We start from the raw sequence: 10,092 nt of genomic DNA on the forward strand, positions 1-10,092 counted from the left end.
TGCAGCAGAGCTAGGGATGTCAAATATGGTAAAAAAAAATAAGAGAAGGGATGGGGCTGTAGCTCAGTGGCAGAGCACTTGGCCTAAGCATGTGTGCGGCACTGGGTTCAATCCTTAGCACCACATAAAGATAATAAAGACATTTTATCCATCTACAAGTACAAAAAATTTTAAAATAAGAATAGGAGAAGTTAAAGGATAGTAAAAGGAGGTCTAATGTATACTTACTAGAATCCTGAATCAGGGAGAATTGAGGAGATATAATATTTTAAACAGTATTCCTGTAATTCATAAAAAATAATTTTCCAGAACTGATGATTCAGGGAGGACAGGTTCTGAGAAGACTTGACAAAACTTATCTACACTGTGATACATATTAATACATTTTTAGGATGTCAAAGAGAAAAGCAAAAACTTAAAAGCATTCACGTGAGAATTAGACAAAAGAATGGCACTAAAATAATATGAGACTTTTTAACAAACTAAAGAAAAGTTAGGAAATAAAAAACTTATCTTCAAAGTGTCGAGAGAAAATACTTGTCAGTTCATAACAGAACTTCCCAAACTGACATTTTGCAGAATAAATTGCAGATGTAGCATGTATGTTCTTTCCATGTTTTGCTGTGAATTATAAAAGCAGTCACCTCTGTAAATACAAAGGATGAAGCAACAGTATGAGATCATAGAAAACAAAATGAGACATCTCAAGGCACTGAAACATGAATTAATATCCTACAAGAAAAGTGGGAGGGAGTAAGTCTCATTGGGGGTGAAGACTTCAGTATATTAATTTTGCGGTAGTGGTGTTATTAGTTATTGTTCAGTTTTTAACAGATGGTTATAAAATTTGAACTTATTATTATAGATAAAAACGAATAATCTCTGAGCACACTGCAGTTAAACTAGAAATTAATAAAAAGCAAAATAATCCTGTGAAAAGGAGACTTTGAAAAATCGAAGGTACAAGTGAACTAGAAAACGAAACCAACTATCCAAATACTGGTTCTTTATGGAGAAATGAACATATAATTTTATTTAGTAAGTGTAATCCATAAATTAAGAAAAATGAGGGAAACTAAGAATATATACAATAAGTGGTGCTAAAATAACTCCAGAAACAGAATTGAAAAGAAAGTTGTGAGAAATTTATGTGCAGATAAATATAAAAGCCTGGGTGAAACTGATTTTTTAAAAGAATATTTACTAAATATGAGTTTAGAAACCATAGAAAATATTTAACTGCCTAGTCATCATAAGTGTAATAGAGAAGTCTCACAAAAGACTGTTGCCCAAAATCTCTGGTCTGAGTAACTTTAATTCTGCAAAAACTTCAAGACATAGGTAACTGCAAAGTTACCTAAATGTTTTCAGAGGATAAGAAAGCTTAATATTAATCCTATAACCCTACAAAGATAAAACCAAAAATGGAAACTAAAAAATAATCTTACTTGAGTAAGCCCTTTTTGTATACTTGAATTATTTAGAAGTATATTAGCACTGCTAGTTAATTACAACACTGTTTAAAAATGAATATCTGTAATTATTACTGATAAAATTTGATCTTTTATACTGAACATTCTGTAGATTCTATTGGTTACTTCACTTTATTCGTTTTTTTGGGTACTGGAGATTGAACTCAGGGGCACTCAACCACTGAACCACGTCGCCAGCCTTATTTTGTATAGAGACAGGGTCTCACTAAGTTACTTGCGCCTGGCTCACTAAAGTTACATATTAGCCCTTGTAACTATTAAATATTTAAATGTTAAAGGAAAGTCATTTGCCTGTCTTAGCAAAAAGACTTAAGCATACCCTAACCTAATTTGGCAAGATATGGAATAGATTTACTTGAATAAGATGAGTGAATATTATCAGTACTAATATCTTATGATTTTGTCCTACATTGTTTTGCAAGGTGTCATCCTTAGGAATGGACTTGGTGAAGAGCCTAATGGATCTATAGTCATTGGTTTTCTTTCCTTTGCTTCACTGGGGATTGTCTATAACTACAAGTGAATCTACCTCAAATAATATGTTGTTTTTTAAATGCTGTGTATTATTATGAATTGTCTCCCTCCCCCAGAAGTCCAAAGGAATATAATGTTTATATATATTATGAAGTATATTACTATAGTTAATTATACTAATAGTTAGAAAAGTAAAGAAGTTGATTATACCTTAGTATTTCATGTATGTTAAAAATACAAATGAGTGTCTGTGTTTTCACATGTACTACACACATGTATGTATGTATAATGCTTAATGATGAGACCAGTAGCATTCTTATTAAACATCTAGATGAAGAAGAGAATGTTTATTGTCACCATGTATTTAATGTTACTGAGGTACTATGTTAATAAAATTAGAGATGCTAGATATAAACTAAAAGTAATTGTTATTTGTAAATTGTACTCTTATATTTTTTGTACCCCAAGGGAATCAGTCAAAAAATTTAATGAACTGATTAATAGAATAATAAATGCTAAATCACTAACCTTTATATGTATACAAATAACTGGAAATTAAAATGGAAGAAAGAATTCTTTATAAAAGAAATAACTAGGATTAAACTTAGCTAAGTCTTAAGGACTTATTATAAAGAATGTTTCTAACACTACTAAAACTTGAACAAACAGGAAAATCTCAAATGTTTTTGAATAAGATACCATCGTGAATACATTAATTCTTCCAAAGCTTACCTGTGAATTTTTTAAAAATCTTTTTTTAAAACATGTTTATTAGTTGTTGATGGACCTTTATTTTATATGTGGTGATGAGAATTGAACCCAGTGCCTCACACTTACTAGGCAAGTACTCTGTCGCTGAACCACAACCCCAGCCCCTGAATTTTTTATTGTGCTAAATAAACATAAAATTTGCCTTTCTAAGTATTTCTAATTATGTAGTTTAGTAGCTGTAAGTAATTGGCATTTTGTATCATCACCACCACCATCCATCACCTAGACCTTTCATCTTCCCCAACTGAAATTCTGTATCCCTTTACAAAGGACTCCCCGGGACTGGGGAGATAGCTCAGTTGGTAGAGTGCTTGCCTTGCAAGCACAAGGCCCTGGGTTCGATCCCCAGCACCACCAAAAAAAAATAAAAAATAAAAATAAAAAGGACTCCCCTTTCTGTGCTCACAGGTGCTCTCAACAACCACTTTTCCATTTTCTGACTCTTATGAATTTTATTGCTGTAGTTTTCTCATATGTAAGTAGAAGCAGACAGTATTTATCCTTTCGTGACTGTCCTGACAGTCTCACTTAGCCTGTCTCCAAAGGTTATCCATGTTGTAGTGTTTATCAGAATTTCCTTCCTTTATGGTTGAATAATAGTACATTGTATTTATACACATTAATTTTTTTCTCTTCCCACATTTTTTATTGGTATATCATAGTTGTACATAATGATGGAATTTGTTGTTACATATTCATACATGCACACAATATCACAATATAATTTGACCAGTATCACTCCCCAGCACTTTGATCTTCCTTCCTCACCTCCACATTATATTTTTGTATTCTTCCATAGATAGATACTTGAATTGCAAACCCAATCACCTACATAATTTTGCAAACCCTTTCCTAGCACTTACCACCTTTTTAATTTTTTTAATATTTAAAATTTTTACAATACCAGGGTTTGAACCCATTGGTACTCTACCACTGAGCCACATCCTCAGCCCCTTTTTGTTTTGTATTTTGAGGCAGGGTTTTGCTAAGATGTGGTCAGAGACTGCCTTTGAACTTGAGATCCTCATGCCTCTGCCTCTCAATTAGCTGGGATTCCAAGTGTGTGCCACTATGCCTTGCAGCAGTTACTGCCTTCTAACAAATAGTGTTCTTTAAATTTTTCTTTATTGTCTTTCCTCCTGTTTTATAAGCTCTGTGAGAACAGGGAGTTTTGTGTTTATTGTTCCTTGACAAAATCTACAACAGTGAGTATGCATCCAGTAAATATTTGTTGAATAAATGATCAGGTCACATACCTATTCTGCATAAAATCTTCCAATAATTTCACCTCTTCTGGACTAAAAAATAGTCGGTCCCCCTACTCCCTGCAGCAGTACCCTTCCCTTGCTTTCTCAACTCCAGCAATCCTGGATTCTTTGTAGTTCTTTGAACAAATCAGATACGCTCCTGCCTCAGGGCCTCTTTTTGATATTATTCTTTTTTCAGATAACTACATTGATTGCCCTTTTACTTCCTTTGTGTACTTACACATATGTAATCTGAGTTCTTAGTCAAAACAAAGCCAACCTCAGCAATGGCAAGGTGCTAAGCAATTCAGTGAGACCAGACTCTATATAAAATAGAAAATAAGGCTGGGGATGTGGCTCAGTGGTCACGTGCCCCTGAGTTCAATCCCCAGTTCCAAAAAACAAACAAACAAACAAAATTTCTTGACAACTTATTTTCACATTGTAAAATATGAAATCCTCGTTTCTTTCCTCCTTCCATGCTCTAATTTTCTGCATAGCATATTTTATCATTTGATGCACTGAATATGTTACATGTTTACTCTTGTGAATTAGAAAGCAAACTCCATGGAGGACAGGACTTTTGGTTGGTTCGTTTTTCTATATCTGTTCTCAGCATTTAAGGAATAGACAATTAATAAAAATGAATTAACGTTGAAGTAAGAATTCAAGATTACAAAGTAAAACAAATAGTGTCTTGGTTACAACCATTTTAAAATTAGAAAAGATGACAGAAAGCAGTTTATTAGTAAAAGTGATAGCAGAATCTTTGAAATATTTAGGAATAAATTTAACAGCAGATGTTTAGGATTTGTATAGATAAGATGGTGAATATCCAGTGATACTTACCTGAAAGCCTTATTAGATTATTTACCTTGTTGACTTGTTACCCAAGCTAATGTTGTCCTTTTTTTAAAAACTATGTTAGCATATAATATTAAAGTAATTTTCAATCTTTTAAAACTTCAATCAGAGGGATAGGGATGTAGTTCAGTGATAGAGCAGTTGCCTAGCATGTGAGAGGAGCTTGATTCCATTCCCAAATGTGGGGCACTTAAGTCAGAAATCAGGTAAAACTAGAAGTATACATATGCAAAAATATATTGGGAGGCAGATAAAAATCTCAAATTAGTGATGATATTTGCATAATACTGTGAGTACAATAAGAATTTCTAAATTGTTTCGTTTAAATAGGTGAATTTTGTAGTTTATGAGTTATAACTCAGTAATGTTTTTGTAATTCAAATAGGGAATATCTATAAAAATACAAAAAGAAAATTTTTTTCAAGTGTTAAAACATAAAGTTGTAGAGACAATATATTGTAATAGTGACTCAGGAATAATAAAACACAACAAAAGCGCTCAGAGAAAGACACAAATATAAGAAAAGTATGTAATAAGTACATGAAATAAGTAATGAAAATACCATTAGAATATTTGGCAAACCTTTTGGGGAATAAGCTGTTACAAACTCCCTAAGTATTATATTTTTTAAAAATCAAGGTAGATAGATATATTAAGGAACAAAGCAAGAAAAACCATAAAAGTAATAATTGAAAATATAGTAGAGGTAGTCACCTTTAAAAGGACATGATCTTTCTAAGCATAAGGATAAAAATAAAAATCTAAATGAACTATTTTATTTAATTTAATGTTTATAAAATTAGTTATGAAATCAGACTTGGTTTGAAAAATTCACCAAATAACATAGAATGTTAGCTAATACCTAAATTTTCTACTTATTAAATGAGAATAAGTATAGTAATTGCATCATGGTGGGTATGAGGATTAAATGGCAGACACTACTGTGAGATTGTTAATAACTGTTCTTCCTAAGTATTTGAATACATAAAATATGTTAACTTCTTCACGAACAATACCAGGAGATGAAAGACAGTTAACTTGATAAATTGGTAAAAGTATTGTAACACTCAAGAAACTAAGGACTATTACCCTTGGGTTCTGTGGGTTCAACCAACCACAGATTGAAAATACCCCCCCCCACACACCCATGCACACATACAGATCCAGGAAAGTCCTGGATTTGCTGTATACTGTGCTATAGTGAATTCAGATGAAGTGATATGTTTATATATTACCTGGGAAAGCCTCCTACCATTTTATAGATCCTCCACCTCTCTCCATCCTTGTTTGAGAATTGTTTACCTTGTTTCTCATGTGTGTACTGTGTAGTTAGGCCTCCTATGGTTGCACCTATACTCAACATGAACAGACTTTTTTTCTTGTCATTATTCCCTAAGCAATACTGTGTAATTACTATTTATATATAATTTATGTTGTTAGGTTTTGTACCTAACAGATGATTTAAAGGATGTAAGAAAATGAATAGGTTATACGCAAATATCATTTTATGTAACAGACTTGAGCACCTGAGGATTTTGGTATTTTCAGTGGGCTTTCAGAAACCAGTCACCCCTTGACTACCAATAGAAAACCATTTCTAAAATATTAAAGACTCTTCCAAGCTCAAATTTTAAAATTTCAATTTAGAAAAATAATGTGGTTCAAGACCTTGAACAGCCATTTTACTGCTGAAGAAATGCAGATAGTCAGCAAAATCATGAAACGATGAAATTTAAATAGACATGCAAAATAGTGTTTCTGTCAGTTGTGAAACCTGATAATGGAAATAAAGATCTTTATTGTATGTAACTGTCCAGAATGTATAGCTGATACATGTGTATCCCTTCAGCCCAGCAATTTCACCTTTACAAATTTGTCTTAAACAATTAGCCAGACGCTGTCTTAAAAAAATTAGAAGAACTGTGGGACTGGGGATATAGCTCAGTTTGTAGAGTCTTGCCTGTCAAGCACAAGGCCCTGGGTTCAATCCCTAGCATCACACACATCACACACACACACACACACACACACAAACAAAGGAAAAAAGTTAAAAGAGCTGTGCAAACTCAGACCTAGTACCAATAAATAAATAAATTAATTAATTAATCGTGAAGGAAGTAATTGGACATGTATGCAAAGATATATGTGGTTGGATGTCATCATACTATTTATTGAAGCAAAAAAGAACAAAGTAAGTTCCCAGTAGGCGGTTGATTATGGATTAATGGACTATTATGAGAACATTTGATTTATAATCTGTTTATTTGCACATAACTGTATCTTTGTTGTATTATATTGCCCCCCCCTTGCCCTTTTTTTCCTTCTCTTTAAACTATATTGAAACATTACAGATTCACAGGAAATTGCAAAAGTAGCAGAGAGGTTCCATGTATACTTCACTCAGCTTCCCTTAATGGTAAAATCTTAACTAACTGTAGAACAACAAAATTAGAAAATATACACTGATACAATCCACAGACCTTATTCAAATTTTGCCAGGTTTACATCTGCTCTGCTGTTTGTCACATACAGATTTATGTGACCACCACAAGTAAGATACAGAACTATTTCTACCACAACATTTGGCCCCCCCCCTTTTTTATAGGAGAGTGTATATGCATATCATTTGGGGTATGTAATTCATCTTCTTGTCTCAGCCTCACGAGCCCCTGGGATTACAGGCGTGTGCCACTGAGCCTGGCCCTCCACTGGGAATTTAACCCAGGACCTCCAACATGCTACTATACCACTGAGTTAACAATGTACTCAACTCTTAAGGCTGATATTAATTTATCTGAGATAATTTATTTGTGGCAGAAGCAAAAAACCAAATTTGAGCACAGTTTTTATCTGGTTAAGGGATATTTCTATATTTCTTTTAGACAAAATAAAAATTTTAATGTTTTAATATTGAAGTATAACCTTTACATAGAAAAGTGTGCAAATCCAAAGAATGACAACTCACTAGTTTCTACTCACAACCAGCATTCAATTTAAGAAATAGAACATTAGTTGCACCCACTATGGCCTCTCTCGACCATGTTAAAGGTAATCATTTTCTTGACTTTTTCTTTTTTTGCCACCCCCACCACACACCGGTTCTAACCCAAGTATCGCCAACCACTGAGCTACATCCCTAGCACTTGTTCTTTTTCATTGAGTCACTGAGCGGCATCCCAAGGAGTTTTTCTTTTTTATTGAATCAGGGTCTTGCTATGTTGCTCAGGCAGGTGATCCTCCCCTCTCAAGTTACCAAGTAGCTGGTTTTATAGGCATATGCTATCACACCTGGCTTGACTTTTACTATCATAAATTCTTAGGTGTATTTGTGAACTTCAGATTAATGGAGTTATATCATATACACTGTAGTGTTCTGGCTTCTTTCACTTCAGTATTGCTTGTAAGTTTTATTCATGTTAATGCATGTACTCATAGTTTGTTTAAACAGTTAAGGGTAACTTGAAAGTGCCATAATTTTGGAATATAAAAATACTTTCATATTTAAAACAATGAAGTCTTTTAATACTTAAAAAGTTAATAGGGAAGAAAGGGATTCTTTATTTGATAGAATGGGAAGCTAGTGGAAGAGGTTTTTAAGAATTTCCTATTAATACATGTTAGGGGAATCCAAGCACCGTGGTGCATACTGGTAGTCCCAGTTACTCAGGAGGCTCAGACTGGAGAATATTACTTGAGTCCAGGAGATAGAGACCAGCCTGGGCACATAGCAAGAACCGTCTCTCTTTAAACACACACATACACACACACAATGAGTATGAATATAAGGTTGCCCAAAAAACCAAGCTTCCTCTTGGCCAGATGTTAAAGTCCAATTGAAAAGAAGAGATACTTTATTTTGCGTCAATCAAATATTGAGTATATTGTGCTTCAATATAGGTGCCACATGGAAAGAGGAATATTATAAAGTGACATAATGCTAATAAGAAATGGACTAGAAAGAAGTATAACAGGCAAAATAATAAATATTTTGATTGAATTCAAATATTTGAAAAGCTTTTGGGAAGAAGAATAATTATTAGGCGTACTTTGTTATTTGAGAAATTGAGTTGTGAAAGTTGCAGAAAAATAGGAAAGTGTATTTCACTTTATCTTTACTCTGAGGGAACACCCCCCACCTCCGCCAACCCCAGTGCTAGGGATCAAACTCAGGGTCTTGTGCACTAAGCAAACACTTAACCAACCAACCTACATGCCAGCCCCCAAAATTTTCAATTCTTGGCTAGCCATTTTTTATATATACCTTTATTTATTTTTATGCAGTGCTGAAGATTAAACACAATGCTTTATAAATGCTAGGCAAGTACTCTTACCACTGACCTATAACCACACCCCTCAGGATGTAATTTAAATATCATGCTTTAAAGTAATAAAAAATAATAATTTTCTGTATTATGTGATTAATTTGTGTTATAGTTTGATGAGTTTGTTTCCATTATTTTCAGTATTTACAAATTTGGTATCTTTTTCCCTATAAGTTTTGGACTGTGGATGTAGATTAATGGTAGAGGCCTTACTTAGCATAAAGACCATGGGTGTGATTCCCAGCACAGAAAAAAACAAAATATGTAGCCAGGCACCCAGTGTCATAAACCTATAATCCCAACATCTAGGGCCCTAAGCAACTTAGCAAGACCCTGTCTCAAAATAAATAAAAATGTGACTCAATTGGAATATAACTCAATGGTTAAGCACCCCTGCATTCAATGCTTGGTACCAAATTTGCTTAGGTGAACTTGTTTTCTTTGTCTTCTTGGCCACAAACACTGCATATCTTTACTTTTCTTCAGGTTTTTCATGAGTATTTTATATTTAGAAAGAACTATTTATTGGTTGTCCCAAAGTAAAATAGACTATTGTGTGAAGTAGTGAATTCATGTGTAAAGTATATAGTGAGGACTCATAAAGTAGATTGCTGTATACAGTAACTTACTTAGAATAAATGGTTTCTCCTTTAAGATTTTATCTAAAAACATATTCTAAAGGAAATCAGAATTGTGAAGTCATTTTTTCTGGTACTTTCACATTGAGAGAATTGCTTTTCAGGACTATAATTGAGAATGAGTTAAAGGAGTAGAAGTAGGTCAGGATTGCCCCATTTTGTTTTGGAGTCATTGAAGTCAACAGAGGTGGTAGTCAGTGAACTATTATTTTGTAAGAGGACTTTAGCTAAAAATATTTCTTTTCAAAAACTGTACAGTCATATGCTTAATGTGTAGTCAATC

General features: G+C 33.4%; 1 protein-coding gene across 4 annotated transcripts in view; it reads left to right on the top strand.

Annotated features, from left to right (window-relative positions):
- The window catches only part of Ash1l (ASH1 like histone lysine methyltransferase), a 199,000-nt gene that overhangs the window by 44,658 nt on the left and 144,250 nt on the right, over positions 1-10,092 (top strand). The gene's annotated exons all lie outside the window — the stretch shown is intronic.

The sequence above is a fragment of the Sciurus carolinensis genome, chromosome 1 (assembly GCF_902686445.1).
Source record: "Sciurus carolinensis chromosome 1, mSciCar1.2, whole genome shotgun sequence".
NCBI lineage: Eukaryota > Metazoa > Chordata > Mammalia > Rodentia > Sciuridae > Sciurus > Sciurus carolinensis.